Source organism: Oratosquilla oratoria, chromosome 15 (assembly GCF_046742065.1).
Source record: "Oratosquilla oratoria isolate Oo_2021 chromosome 15, ASM4674206v1, whole genome shotgun sequence".
Classification (NCBI taxonomy): domain Eukaryota; kingdom Metazoa; phylum Arthropoda; class Malacostraca; order Stomatopoda; family Squillidae; genus Oratosquilla; species Oratosquilla oratoria.
Window position 1 is genome coordinate 5,298,653 of NC_134791.1, and position 15,000 is coordinate 5,313,652.

Consider the following 15,000-nt stretch of genomic DNA (forward strand, 5'->3'; position numbering starts at 1 on the left):
ACCCCCATGAACCAAATCAATTGACCAAAAAGACGATAATAATGAAATGAAAATTACGAAAATTAAAAAAAAAAAAATAAGAAACGAGGTTAAAACTTGCAAGATCCAGATAGTTAAGAGTTTCCAATGATTAACTTAATCCTTTGAGTGGATAACCAAACCTTTTGTTGTCTCTCTTTTCTCTCTCTCTCTCTCTCTTGTTCTCTTTTTCCGTCAAACTCGCGAGAACACTTGAACGAAACCCATTCGAAAATTGAACGAAAATTATTCAAAAATATTCGAAGAGCACCAGTTCTCTAGTTCTTGGAAGACAACTCCAATTCCAACAATTCTAGAATTACCCCGTCACATCTAAGTATGGAACAGAACTCTACTTAGACCATAGAATCCCATACAATATATCTCTCTCATTCAACATTCGTATTGATTTCCTTATTGATCGCTTATTCGAATTACACATTCATTTTGACTCGGGTCAACATTTCCCCGTTGTTCCACATTATTATGACCTTTTCCTCGGGATTTCCACATCAAGAATACATTGGCCTGCAATTGTTCACTGCCAACATCAACAACAGGAATATAATAACCAAACCAGAGAGGTGATATAGGTTGGAAACTACTTAAATGTACACATTACTTGAGTTCCGATGTTCTGTTCTGAGGCCACTCTCGGGGTCGTTTCCGCTCACTGGGGTAACTGTCTGGGGTTTAATTGTCCGTACTGATGTCTGGTGACACCAGGAATCACTTTGAACTGGTGTCTCTTCGTCTGTGACACCACCAGTACAAGCACCAGGCTCCTTCAGCCCTCAGGAGCGAGAGCCACCACCTCAACTGCGATGGTGGTTTTGGTCATCTTCCTCGACAAAGTGCCATTTGGCCCTATCTTTGGACTTTTTCACCTACCTTTATCACGCCTTGGTACTCCTTTTCGGCCGGGCACAGCCCGTTGTCATCCACTGAGAACTAAAAAGGCTTTCCGCTTAATAGAACAAAGGTAATGAACTAAATACTAACCTGTATAAGTCTTGCGTACCCACACCCTGTACACACAAAACACAACCGATCTCAACCGTCGTGACGTCACAAACATGGCCGCCACCATTATTGATCAGGGGGCCGGTGAATAAGTCACCCCTATCTTGCCCGAAAGTTGACCGATTTTGTCGGGATTTTTTATACATTTACACTTGAAAAATACCCTTCCTGTCTACCATTTATTCCATTCGGGAATTTGAGCGGGGGATAGGCGCGTGTTGAGAGGGGAAATTGGACGAGAACGTGGAAAGACGGGAAGAAGTGTCGTACGGGAGGGACTTATTTTCCAGCCAGCGCGGGTCATAGAGGGAAGGCGAGCGTGTCGACATGACGTCTATTGATTCATTCGCAGCTGTAGGACGAAGAATTGCTTCGCTTTCGGTTCGTAGTGTTTGGTTTAAGGTTTACAACCTCGAGTGCTTGGGTTTGGAGGAAGACGTTGGAGGGACTTCGCCTCCAAATGATGGAGAAGAGTGAGAAAGGTGGAGGAAGGGGATTCCGACGATAACAATAACGATGACGATAAAGACGGTGGTAAAATAGATAACAACAGTGATGATGGTATTGATAGACTAATAACAATAACGGAAATAAATGCCCAATATGTTTACTACCGTTTTCTGTTGTTGTAGGTAATGCCGTATATGGTTATGCGAGTAATAAATAACAAGGTAATTTATCCAACCTACCTGTTATTACTGTTATCGTTACCGATACTAATACCGTCATCGTTATCTCACTATTACTCCTATCATCATTATCATCATCATTATCTTAATCATCATAATCATTATTTTAATTCTAGTTGTCATGGTTTGGTAATTATGATTTTCGTTATGATTCTGGTTATCAGTTTCGATATTAGCATCATAAGATAATTATCGTTATTTTTTATCTTATTTATATTTAATTCATCACCAACACTATCGGTGTCGTGATTATCACAATTAGATTAGATAATTATATTCATTAATTCGATTGTTGTATTATAATTTCTATTTTGAAAGTATGATGACGACGACGATCATGATGACGATGATGATGATGGTGGTGACGATGATGATGATGATGGTGACGATGATGATGATGATGACGAAAGAGTTAGTTTTCATTAAGAATATGACAGTTTTGATTAATTTGACAAATCTGTCAAAACCATCAACAACCATATCAATAACGACGAATCCACTTCGACCGCAGAGACAACGACAAAAATAACAACGTCAATGACCAAAAATAACGACCACAACAACCAAAATAATTACGCTCTCCATCCCCTCCTTCCCTCCCTCCCTCCCCCTCCCCTTCCTCTCCGCCCCCTCCCCTGTCCTCCCCATCCCCTTCCCTCCCCCTCCCCTCCCTCTCCGCCCCCCTCCCCTCTCCTCCCTCCCCTCCCTTTCCTCCCTCCCCTCTCCCTCCTCTCCCCTTCCTCCCCTCTCCTCCCCCTCCCCTCCCTCTCCGCCCCCCTCCCCTCCCCTCCCTTTCCTCCCTCCCCTCTCCTCCCTCCTCTCCCCTTCCTCCCCTCTCCTCCCTCCCCCTCCCCTCCTTCTCCTCTCTCCCCCTCCCCCCTCCCCTCTCCTCCCTCCCCCTCCCCTCCTTCTCCGCCCTCTCCCTCCCTCTCCGCTCCCCTCCCTCCCCCTCTCCATTCCTCCTCCCTCCCCCCCGTCCCTTCTCTTTCTCCACTCCCCTCCCCTCCCCCCCTTCAGGGGTGGAGGGGCTAAGGGGGGCTCGTTAGATTCCCCCCAAAGCAGCTGCAAGATGTCTTTCCAAATCCTCGTGAGCATTATCATGTCACGTCATGTTGCGTTCTGTCTTGTCTCGTTACGCCGGCATCTCATCGCGCGTCGCATGACGTCACGTCACGTCACGTGACGCCATGTCACCTCGCAACACGTCATATCAGGTCGCGTCACGTCACGTTACATCAAGTCACGTTAGGTCACACCAGGTCATATCACATCATGTAACACGAAGTCCCGTTATGTCACGTCATACCAAGTCACGTCACGTTACACCTTGTCTCGTCACTCTATATAGTCGCGTTACATCACGTCATGTTAAACCAAGGAACGTCACGTCTCATCCAGGTCACGTCACCTCACGTTACACCTGGTAACGTAACGTTATATAGTCATGTCACGTCACGTCACGTTAAAACAAATAACATCACATGACATTAGGTCGCGTTACATCATGTCACGTTACCTTATACTAAGTCGCGTTACGGCACATCGCGTCACGTCACGTCACGCCGCGTCACGCCACAATCCTGCCACTTATCCTTAGCTTTTATTCTGGCTAAGAACAACCAACCCTTCCCTTCCCTTCACGATGGTCCCTTACCTTTCGTCCGGGGGTGCCGCCAAGCGATTTTATTCACCCTCTCCGGATGCCCCTGGGTCCTGTTGGATGACGTCACGTGATTAAAATCATCTGACGTCACCGTCACGGCTAGTGCGCATGGTCTTACTTATCTTGGATCACGTGCTGGACTCGTGATCGACAGCTAGTCCCCTCCCAGAGGTTCCTTTGACCTTATACACACCCAGCCCCTTGCGCAAGGGGGATAGTAACGGTTTGCAGTGTTTGTGAATCTATCAACTCCCCTTCAATTTTGTGCTGTCCTAACCCCCCACCCCCCTACTCTAGACTGTTCTCCCCCCCCCCTCATATTCATCCACCCTTTTGGGGCAGTTCTACCCCTCCCCCCCCACACTTGGCTGTTGTTCCCCCCTCACCCACTTTGGGCTGTTCTCCCCCCCCCCCACTTTGGGCTGTTCCTACCCCCCACTTTGAGCTGTTGTTCCCCCCCCCCCAACTTTGGGCTGTTCTACCACACCCACTTTGGGCTGTTCTTCCCCCTGCCCCCACTTAGGGCTGTTCTTCGCCCCCCCCCCCTCATTTTGGGCTGTTCTTCCCCCCACTTTGGGCTGTACTCCTCCCCCTCCCCTTTTGGGCTGTTCTCCCCCCCCACACACTTTGGGTTGTTCTTCCCCCACCCCCCACTTTAGGCTGTTTCCTCCCCCCCACTTTGGGCTATTCTCCCCTCCCCCCCACTTTGGGCTGTTCTTCCCCCCCCCCCCTTTGGGCTGTTCTCCCCCCCCAAATCTGAACTGCTACGTTCATTTATTATGGCTGCCGTTAGTCGATTTTATTCATCTCCAAGTAGGCGATGTCCGCAGGCTGAAGAAGTTAACACTTACTAAATTAATCAATTAATCAATTAATCGATAATTAATCAATCCATTTCAGCCAGTTAGCTTCGTTAACTAACCCTTGATTAATTATATTCGGTTTAGGGTTTGCTCCAAGAATGAACGAGTTTAAGTATTTATGTCTCTAACCCCCAATTTTCTTCAAGATTCCAAAAATTCGGATCTTAAAACTTTCAAAATTTCTTGCAGAATCCACGGAAAGAAATTTCAAATTCATCAATTTTTTTTTTTTTTTTTTTTCCAATATCAAACCTGAAGGTATTCTATATACCCTGACATTTCATCAATTCATCCATCAATCCGTCCATCAATCACTCGTTTAAAAACTGATTTAAGTAAACGAGTCTGGGAAACCAGCCTACCCGATCTAGTTTTATGATGAAATTAGCTCAACTAACTGACCCAACCTGACCTCCTATTCGATGGAAAGGGGTTGGGGAGTGGTTCAACTATACTCCCCCACCAACCTGGACTCCACCCACTTTCCACCACCACTACTCCCCCTCGATCCATTCCACTACCACTACTCCCCCCCCACACCGATCCACTACAAAAATAGATATATAACTGAAAAAGTCAATAAAAATCAATATAAACAATATACATATTTGTATGTACACACACACACACACACACACACACATATATATATATATATATATATATGTGTGTGTGTGTGTGTGTGTGTGTATTCATTCACTCGGTCTTTGGATCACGTGTTGGACTCGTGATCGACAGCTATTTCCCTCCTGGAAGAGAGCTCAGAGCTCGTAGGTCCGATCTATGGGTAATGCTATGACCTTGCACACACACACACACCCAACTCCCCGCCCACGAGAGTTGGAGTAACACCCCTCAGCGCTGCGATACTGATATTATTTCAGCCCAGGGCGAGGATCGAACCCGGACCTCCGTAGTGGCAGGCCAGAGCTCTAACCACAGCGCCATGTGTGTGTGTGTGTGTGTGTGTGTGTGTGTGTGTGTGTATAGTCACCTGGATCCCTCACCTACGTCCTTTCTTCTTCTTCTTTTATTTCCCTTTATTTATCTATTTATCTATATATTTTTCTTTTAATCTTACATCGTTCCATGTTCGACAAGGTCTTGTTAGCGAGGAAAGGGAACAAGTCCCATAAACACGAGACAGTCTTAGGCGAAGAAACTTTCCGTCTGAAGATGAAGTCGCGGCAGCCTCAGGCCCCTTCCGTCCAGGACGGTCCTTTCCCCGCCTGCCGCCGGGCGATTTGTTGGACCTTCATGGCGCTCGCTCGGTGAGGGCCATCTCATATTGGGTGGCCAGATTTTCAAAAAGGAATATGCTAGATTCAGGAGGAATTATGCTAGATTGCAGAGCTGGGCGCGTTACTGCCCCACAGGTAGTGCGTTACCGCTTTTAATTTCCTTTAGAATGATTTTGATAAAAAAAAAAAAAAAATGGAGAAGTATTTACTTCTTACGCATATTCTCAATAAAATAATACCTAAACTACAACATTAATATTCCCTATTCTGAAACATAAATTAACTAGAGCTGGGCACTTGCGTTACTGCGTTACTAACGCACTACCTGTCAGTCGGTAACGCGCCCAGCTCTGCTTGATTGGCTAGATATCATGCTATCTTCTTCCTACATTCTTTTTCTGTCGTATTTTTTTTTCTATTTATATAGTATCATTTCTAGGGGAAATATGCTAAGTTTAGCATGATTATACTAAGTCTGGTCACTCTGGTCTCGTTACCAATAACCAGCGTTTCTTTCCTTGGGGACAATGTAGGAGGAAGCGATATCTTCCCTTTGTTCTGCTCGGAGCGGTGATATACGGACCCTTTTCTCCTCCTTCCAGGGGATCAGAAAACCTCTGCCTAATAGTCTGTTCATTCACTTTTTTTCATTAATTTTTTTGTAACAAAAAAGGAAAAACTCGAAAAACCTTCGTTTTCTTTTTTCTTAAAGATCCATTCAGTCAAGTATTCATCTTCTTTTTTCCATTTGTTCATCAGTCAGAGAACACGACATTGTTAAACCAAAGAGAAAGAAGGAAAAAATCACACAAAAAAAATCAGATTCCACCTTCTCCATATTCAAGTCGAGAATTCCTTTTGTTCCCGTTCGGCTCCGATTCCACATTCCCGTTTTATATTCCTCCCCACAAGTCCTCACCACAAAATCCCTTCCCCGAGATATCCTCCCCTCCTTCCCCCTCCTCCCCCTCCTTCCTGGATTCCATATCCTGACTCATCTCATCCTTAAGGTTTCTCGTAGTTCTTCGGGATTCACTCTTCGGGGATCTTCGGGGATCTTCGAAGTCCCTTTGGGTTCCTCTTGGTCCCTTGGGGCTTCTTGGAGCTCCCCGGAGATCCTCGAGCTCCCTCGGGGTCACTCGGAGCTCCTCATAGGTCCTCAGTTATTCAAATTTCTCCTTAGCTCTTCGAAGTTCCTCTGGGGCTCTTCGAAGTTCTTCGGGAGCTACTCGAAGTTCTTGGAGGACACCTCTCGAACTCGGACCCTATAACCCGGCCTTTGTCTTCGTCGCTCTCGAACTCCTTCAAACTCCGCCTCTCGGTCTACTAAAGGAAATCCAGGTCCCTGGGGGCTGTTTGCTTAAACTCCCGTATGCTTTTCATCAGTCTTCTTGGCCCCTTCCCCCCCCCCCATCGTCGGCGTGGTGGCCCCAAACTGAATTAAATTTCCTGACGATAGCCAGAATAAAAATAACCATATACATACAAAGCTCCACCGAATGGGTACTGATTTCATCATCTTCTCTACACACTCAATAAAGAACGAAGAGAGTAAATAGGAAGAAAGAGAGTAGAGAGAGGAAGAGAAACATAAGAAAATCGACAAAGAAAATAACTACTTATTGTTGTCAACCATATTCACCCAGTTGAACACATTTCGTCTATACTTGGCGTCTATATTCTCCACAACAGAGTCTAGTCTTGGCGTCTACTAGAGAAGGAGATTTTTATCTACTCTACTCTCTTAGAAAGGTAGTCTGTCTACTCTTAGAATCTACTTTAGATATGGATCTATTTATCTTGTGTATTTTTCCACACTTCCTGTGTAAAAATAAAAAATAATAGATTAATAAATAAATGAATAAATAGATAAATACATTTGGTTATTGGTTCTACTCGTGTCGTCATGAGTGTTGAGCTTCGCACTCTTCTCGTGCCTGCATGGACCCGGGTTCGATCCTTACCGATTACAGATCTCTTTCACTCTTCCTGACTCTGCTAGCACATAGGGCATAGGTGATAGTTTCGACCGCAGGCGAGCAGTTTTGTTCACCTGCGGTAAACCTCTTATAGATGTCCACTGCAGGACCGTTAGACTAACCCCTGGAGAACGATATATCCTGACGTATTGATGGATTTTTTTTTTTTTTTTTTTTTTTTTTTTTTTTTTGGGAGTTCGTGAATGGAGAACTTCGTCAGGACGCGAATGAAAGAAGGAAAAAATTGGCATCGGGAGGAAAGTCTGTCATGGAGGAAAATATTGGAAGTGGAGGACGAAAGGTCGATAATGGAGGGAAGTTTGGAGTTGGAGGAAAAGACTGACAAAGGGAGTAAAATTGGGAAAATATTGGTGACTGGCGAGAGGGGAAATATTGCCAAAAGAGGAAAGTTTCCCATCATGCACGGGAATATTGGCGAAACAGGAAAATATTGGAAGTGGGAGGGAAGGACGATAATGGAGGAAATTTTACAAAGAGGAAAAAACTGGCGAAGGAAAAAGTGGGTCAGTTATGCAAATCAATACTGGTAACGGGGGAAGATTACTGTCAAAGAGGAAAAAGTAATACAAAGGAAAATAATGGTAATAGAAGAAAGAATTCTCTTTTGCAAGAAATTTTAAGGAATAAGGAAAAATAAATGTGAAGGAGGAAAATACAAAAGGTGATGTAATGCAAGGAAATGGAGTTTAGGAAAAGTTTTAGTTGTTGAAGAATATATTGAAATGCGGAAATGTACTTAAGCGTTTGAGTATTGATGATACAGGAAAAACTTGGCCCAAAAGAAAAGAATTATACATATATATACACACACACACACATATCATATAATATATATATATATATATATATATATATATATATATGTGTGTGTGTGTGTAAGTGGAGTAGGAAACACAGGAGTCTTAGTCTCAGTTTATTCCTGGCTAGTTTCGCAGGTATGCTTTTTCAAAGGAATGTGAAACTAATTAGGAATAAACTTGGGTTAAGACTCCTGTGTTTCCTGCTACACTTATGTCATATATATATCTATATATATATATATATATAATATATAATATATATATATAGTTGCAGAAACCACAGGGAAATTAAAGTCAGAATACTGAACGTTTTCGTCTATTACGACATCCTCAGAGTACAAGAAAGAAAAAATAGAACAATATTTATACAGAAGTAAAAAACTGGGAGAGGTTATAGTAACATAAAACCTTCGGACATTATACATACATACACATTCAATTACACATAGAAATGTTAATGGTAATAATAATAAAAGTACATACACATTCATATACACATGGAAATAAGAAAGGTAATAGTAAAAAAAAAAAATAATCAAGAGAGCAAAATCATGTGGCCGAAAGGTCCATAGGACATTTGGTACAATAAGGAAACTTGGTACTGCTAAATATCCTATGATTATAAAATTGTTTAACCAAAACACAAGATAATATTATCAAATTGTACAAAAAACAACGACAACAAAATATTTATCATATTAATACTAAGGTTTCTGTTTTTTCATCCATGTTTTTAAGAGCTTATAGAATTTGTAGTCCAGAATTTTTAGACCAAGAAATAGGAAAAATATATGACATAGGGCAAGGAAGTCTTATTTCAATACAACCCAAAAAGATACTTTTTGTAAGAAAAATCTTTTAGTAATTCCCTTTCATAATAATCTTGTGGGACTTCCTCGCATCCTTAAGGAGTTTAATATTAATGTTATTTTCAAAAACAGTACCATCAAAGAACTCATTAAAAATTCCCCTTGTAATAATGTAGGATGTGTTTATAGTATTCCCTGTAAAAACTGTAGCTCCTGTTATATTGGCCAAACAGGTAAAGAATTGAATATTAGGATGAAACAACACAGGTACAGTATAAGGACGGGCCAAATGTCCAGTGGAGTTTTTGTCCATGCCATGTTAGGGACACAAACCACAATATTGACTGGGACAACGAGAAGAAAATTGTTGATTGTAATTCAGCTTTAGATAGGAACATCATTGAATCCTGTTTCATAAAGAAAAATTTTGATAATAATATTAACTTGAGTTTAGGTTTATTTAAACTAGACAATTTTATAATTAATAGGATAGTAAAACAGTACCAAATTTCCTAATTGTACCAAATGTCCTGTGGACCTTTCGGCCACATAGTTTTGTTCTTTTGTATTTTTTTTATTATTATTTCTATGTGTATATGAATGTGTATGTATTTTTTCATTTATTGTTACCATTAATATATCTATGTGTATATGTGTGTGTATGTATGTATAACGTCAGGAGGTTTTATGTGGCTATAGCCTTTCCAGTTTTCTTATTTCTGTTAAATATTTTGTTGTCGTTGTTGTTTTTTGTACAATTTGATATTATCTTGTGTTTTGGTTAAACAATTTTATAATCATAGGATATTTAGCAGTACCAAGTTTCCTTATTGTACCAAATGTCCTATGGACCTTTCGGCCACATGATTTTGCTCTTTTGATTTTTTTTTTTTTTTTGTGTTACTATTACCTTTCTTATTTCCATGTGTATATGAATGTGTATGTACTTTTATTATTATTACCATTAACATTTCTATGTGTAATTGAATGTGTATGTATGTATAATGTCCGAAGGTTTTTGTGACTATAACCTCTCCCAGTTTTCTTACTTCTGTATAAATATTGTGTTCTATTTTTTCTTTCTTGTACTCTGAGGATGTCGTAATAGACGAAAACGTTCAGTATTCTGACTTTAATTTCCCTGTGGTTTCTGCAATATTTTTTCGTCACGCGTTATTGTGATTATTTTATATATATATATATATATATATATATATATATGTATGTATATATATATACACATATATATACTGTATATACATATATATATGTGAGTGTGTGTATGTATATATAATCCTTCAAAAAGATAATGAGATGAAGAAGAAAGCATATTAGCAAATATTTTTTCTTAGCGTATAGTAAGGTTTTGCCAATTTAGGAAAAAATTTACCACATGGAAAAGAATAACACCAGGAAAAGAATTAGAAGAGAATTTTAACGATAAAAGGAAAAATATAATAAAAAATGCGTACAGGAAAAAATCTAGAAAGAAATTTTAATGAGGAGAGATTTTCCAACCTATTTATCTTTTTATTGTTTTTTATTTATTATTTTTATTTATTATTTTTTATTTATTCATTTTTATATAGTTAAGTATTGAGGGTATGCAAAGGTTTTGCCCGAAGGAAAAAAATGGCAAAGGAGAGAGAAAGAGAGAGAGAGCTATTCGCGGCGGCTGAAAAGATTGGCAATTGGGGAGACGGGGGTAGGGAAGGGACCGGGGGGAGGGGGGGAAACGGTAAGTGGATAAGGAAGGGCCTTTCCAGGCCGGGGGGTGGGGGGTGGGAGTGGGGGGGAAGTCAAGTGGGGACCCCAACTCCTTCAACACTGCGACTCTTCTTTATAGACATTTTTATCTTAAAAAAAAAAAAAAAAATGATGAATTCGAAATTTCTTTCCGTAGATTCTGCAAGAAATTTTGAAAGCTTTATTCATCTGAGGGGTCGCGATCCCCTGCTTGAACGGAGTCACTCCCGATCGAGACCTCACGGAGATGAATAAAATCTCCCGGCGGCAGACAGGATAAAAAGGGAAAGCACTGTCCGGTAGGGAAGGAGTTAACCGAGATGTAAGTTAACCTCTTTACGAAAGGGTTTAGCGGATGTGGCCTTAATCTCCTTTCGGCACAGAGTTCCTGCCCTTAACTAAGTTAGATTACAAGAGTCGTACATATACCTCTAAAGGATTAACCTCCTCCTCCTCTTCCTCCTCCTCCTCCTCCTCCTCCTCCTCTTCTTTCTCTTCCTCCACCATAGCCGCCTCTTTCACTACTTCTCCCATCTCCTCCTTTTCCGCCACCTCCTCCTCCTCCTCCTCCATCATCTCTTCCACTACCTCCTCCTCCTACGCCACTACCTCCTCTCATTGCCTCCTCCTCCCGACCACCACCTCTTCCTCCACAACCATCTTCTCTTCCTCCCAACCACCTCCTCTTCCTCCCCATCACCTCCTCCTCCCCAACCACCACCTCTTCCTCCACCACCACCTCCTCCCCAACCATCTCCTCTTCCTCCCCAACCACCTCCTCTTCCTCCCCAACCATCTCCTCTTCCTCACCTCCCCCTCCTTCTCTTCCTCCTCCTCCATCACCGCCTTGATCGCAAGTAAGCGCCTCGTGGCGTGATTTCCTCGTGGGCGGGGCTTACGCGAACAAATCCATCGATGACGTCATATCTCTGACCCACGTGGGCGTGGCTTAGGTGACCAGATGTGATGACGTCATCACTCTTGTTAGTGAAATTCCCCCCACCACCCCGAGGTTCCCACTAAGAGAAATGGACACTAAATGTTTTGAAAAAATGTCTAATTACGAGAATTTGGGAACCAGAGGAGACTCCAGATCATAAAAAAGAACCAACCAAGTTCCCTTTCAATAGGATATCATAAGTTGCCTTATCTGCCGCTGTCTCGGATTTCTCTTCCTCTTCTTCCTCCTCCTCCTCTTCCTCTTCCTCTTTCCCTTCCAATCCTCCCCCGCACCCTCCTCTTCCTCTTTTTCTTCCCCTTCCCCAGGATCCTCCTCTCTTTCGCCCTCCTCCTCTTCGTCCTCCTCTTCTTCCTCTTCCTCTTCTCCTTCCCCAGCATCCTCCTCTCCTTCCCCTCCTCCTCTTCCTCCTCTTCTTCCTCTTCCTCTTCCCTAGCATCTTCCTCTCCTTTTGCCTCCTCTTCCCCTTCCAATCCTCCCCCGCAGCCTCCTCCTCTTCCTCTTCCCCAGCATCATCCTCTCCTTTCCCTTCCTCTTCTCCATCCAATCCTCCCCCGCACCCTTCCCTTCTTCCTCCTCCTCCTCCTCCTCTTCATCTTCCTCTTCCCCCTCCCCAACACCCTCCTCTCCTTTCCCCTCTTCTTCCTCTTCCAATCCTCCCCTGCACCCCCTCCTCCTCCTCCTCTTCTTTCTCTTCCCCTTCCCCAGCATCCTCATCTCCTTCCCCCCTCTTCCCCTTACAATCTTCCCCCACACCCTTCCCCTCTTCCTCTTCCTCCCCCACACCCTTCCTCTCCTCTTTCTCCTCCCCCGTACCTCCCCATCTCTTCCTCTTTCCTCCTCCTCCTCCTCCTCCTCCTCCTCACGTCTCTTCTCTTTCTCTTCCTTTTATTTATTCTTTTTCTTCTTTTCATTTTCTACGTTTGGTTTCCTGGTTCTCTCTTCCTTTCCAGTCCCTGTAACGAGGAGGAGGAGGAGGAAGAGGAGGAGAAGACCAAGAGGAGAGGGAAGTGGAAAAAGACACACAAGGTAGTGACTCCACCATTTTGGCCTCCACTAGTGCTGGTACCACTTGTTCACCACCACTTGTGAAACCATTACTGGCACCATCACCACTACCATTACCCACCACTAAACACCACTACCCACCACTAAACACCACTACCCACCACCACCACCACTAAACACCACTACCCACCACCACCACTTCCCACCACTATCACCACCAACACTATCACCACCACCACTATCACCACCACCACTATCACCACCAACACTACCACCACTACCACCACCACCACTACCCACCACCAACACTACCACTACCCACCACCACTATCACCACCAACACTATCACCACCAACACTATCACCACTACCACCACCACTACCCACCACCAACACTACCACTACCCACCACCACTACTATCAACACCTCCACTACCCCCACTACCCACCACCATCGCCGTCTGCTTCCCTTCTTTTGCCCCTCAGGAGGAGGAAGAGGAGGAGGAGGAGGAGGAGAGGAGGGGTCCTCCGGAGCCGATCTTTTCCGGGTCTGACGAGATCTCCTCTTTCTCGTACATCGAGAGTCCTCCTCCTCCTCCCCCCCCCCCCGGCTCCTCGACCACAACTCTGCCTCAAAGACCTTATCTCCTCTTCAGCTTCTCTCTTTTCTCTCTTCTCTCAATATTTACTTCTAAGTTTATCATCTCCCCTGCACTCTCTCTCTCTCTCTCTCTCTCTCTCTCTCTCTCTCTCTCTCTCTCTCTCTCTCTCTCTCGTTCTTGGTTGAGTCCCCGGCAGAATCTTCCGCATTTTTTTTCTTTTTTTCTTTTCTCTGCGTCATCTTCACCATGAGTCATTTTCATCATTCTCTCTTTCTCTCCCTCCCTCTCTCTCTGACTCTCTCTCTCTCTCTCTCTCTCTCTCTCTCTCTCTCTCTCTCTCGTGCCTTTTATTTTATTCATTTTTGTTTTTATCCGTCCATTTGTACACAGCCTCTGCTGACATTCTTCGCTCTACTCGATTTTATCTCTCTCTCTCACACACACACACACACACACACACACACACACACACACACACACACACACACACACACTCTCTCACACTCTCTCTCTCACACTCTCACTCTCTCACTCCCTCTCACTCTCTCACTCTCTCACTCCCTCTCACTCTCATTCATTTATTTTTTCTCCCCTCGTTTGTCCTCCCCTGCCCCTCTTTCCCCTCTGGATATTCGTCTCTCAGGTCTGACCCTCACCCACTGACCCATAGAGAGCGAGAGAGAGAGAGCGAGAGAGAGAGACAGAGAGAGAGATAATGTTCATCTCTCCTCAACAATTCAAATTGACCTTTCTTCCTCCATCTCCTCCTCTCAATCCTCTTCCTCCTCCTCCTCCTTCTTCTCCTCATCCTCCTTCTTCTCATCCTCATCCTCCCTCTTCTCCTCCTTCTTCTTCTTCTCCTCCTTTTCTTTCACCCTTACCCTCTTCCTCTCCCCCTTCCTCCTGTTTCTCCTACACTTCGGAATCCACCTCCTCCTCCTCCTCCTCCTCCTCCTCCTCCTCCTCCCTCTTCTCCTTCTTCCTCTCCTCCTTTCCTTTCACCTTTACCCCCTTCCTCCTGCTCCTCCTACACTTCGAAATCCACCTCCTCCTCCTGCTCCTCCTCCTGCTCCTCCTCCTCCATCAACATCTTCCTCCATCTCCACCAATTCCTCCACCACCTCCTCCCTCATCTCTACCGTCACCTCCACCATCACCACCATGACCTCCACCATCTTTATCATCACCTCCTCTTCCTCTTCCTCCTCCTCCTCTTTTTCCTCCTCCTCCAAGTCCGCCCTCTCCTTTTCTCCTCTTCCTCCTCCTCCTCCTCCCATTCCTCCTCCTCCTCCTCTTCTTCTGTTCTCATCTAACCGGAACCTTCTGTGTTATTTCATTTCCGTCGTCGCCTTCCTCCTCTTTCTCCTCCTCCTACTCTTCCTCGTCCTCTTCCTCCTCCTCTTCCTCCTCCTCCTCCTCCTCTTTGGTTCTCATTTAACCGGAACCTCCTGCATTACTTCATTTCCGTCGTCACCTTCCTCCTCTTTCTCCTCCTCCTCTTCTTCCTCCTCCTTCTCTTCCACTCCCTTCCCCTCTTCCTCCTTCTCCTCCAACTCCTCTTCCACTTCCTCCTCTTCCTCC

The 15,000-nt window shown here is 44.0% G+C and overlaps 1 protein-coding gene across 3 annotated transcripts in view; it reads right to left on the reverse strand.

Moving 5' to 3' along the window:
• The window catches only part of Rab3 (RAS oncogene family member Rab3), a 295,748-nt gene that overhangs the window by 242,443 nt on the left and 38,305 nt on the right, over positions 1–15,000 (reverse strand). The window contains exon 1 of one of the 3 annotated variants that reach the window (XM_076198484.1): positions 1,021–1,081. The exons of 1 other annotated variant lie outside the window; for it this stretch is intronic. The gene's annotated coding sequence lies outside the window, so the exon portion shown is untranslated. Of the gene's footprint in view, positions 1–640; positions 804–1,020; positions 1,082–15,000 lie in introns of those variants that run through there. One more of the 3 variants, XM_076198485.1, reaches the window with a different exon arrangement.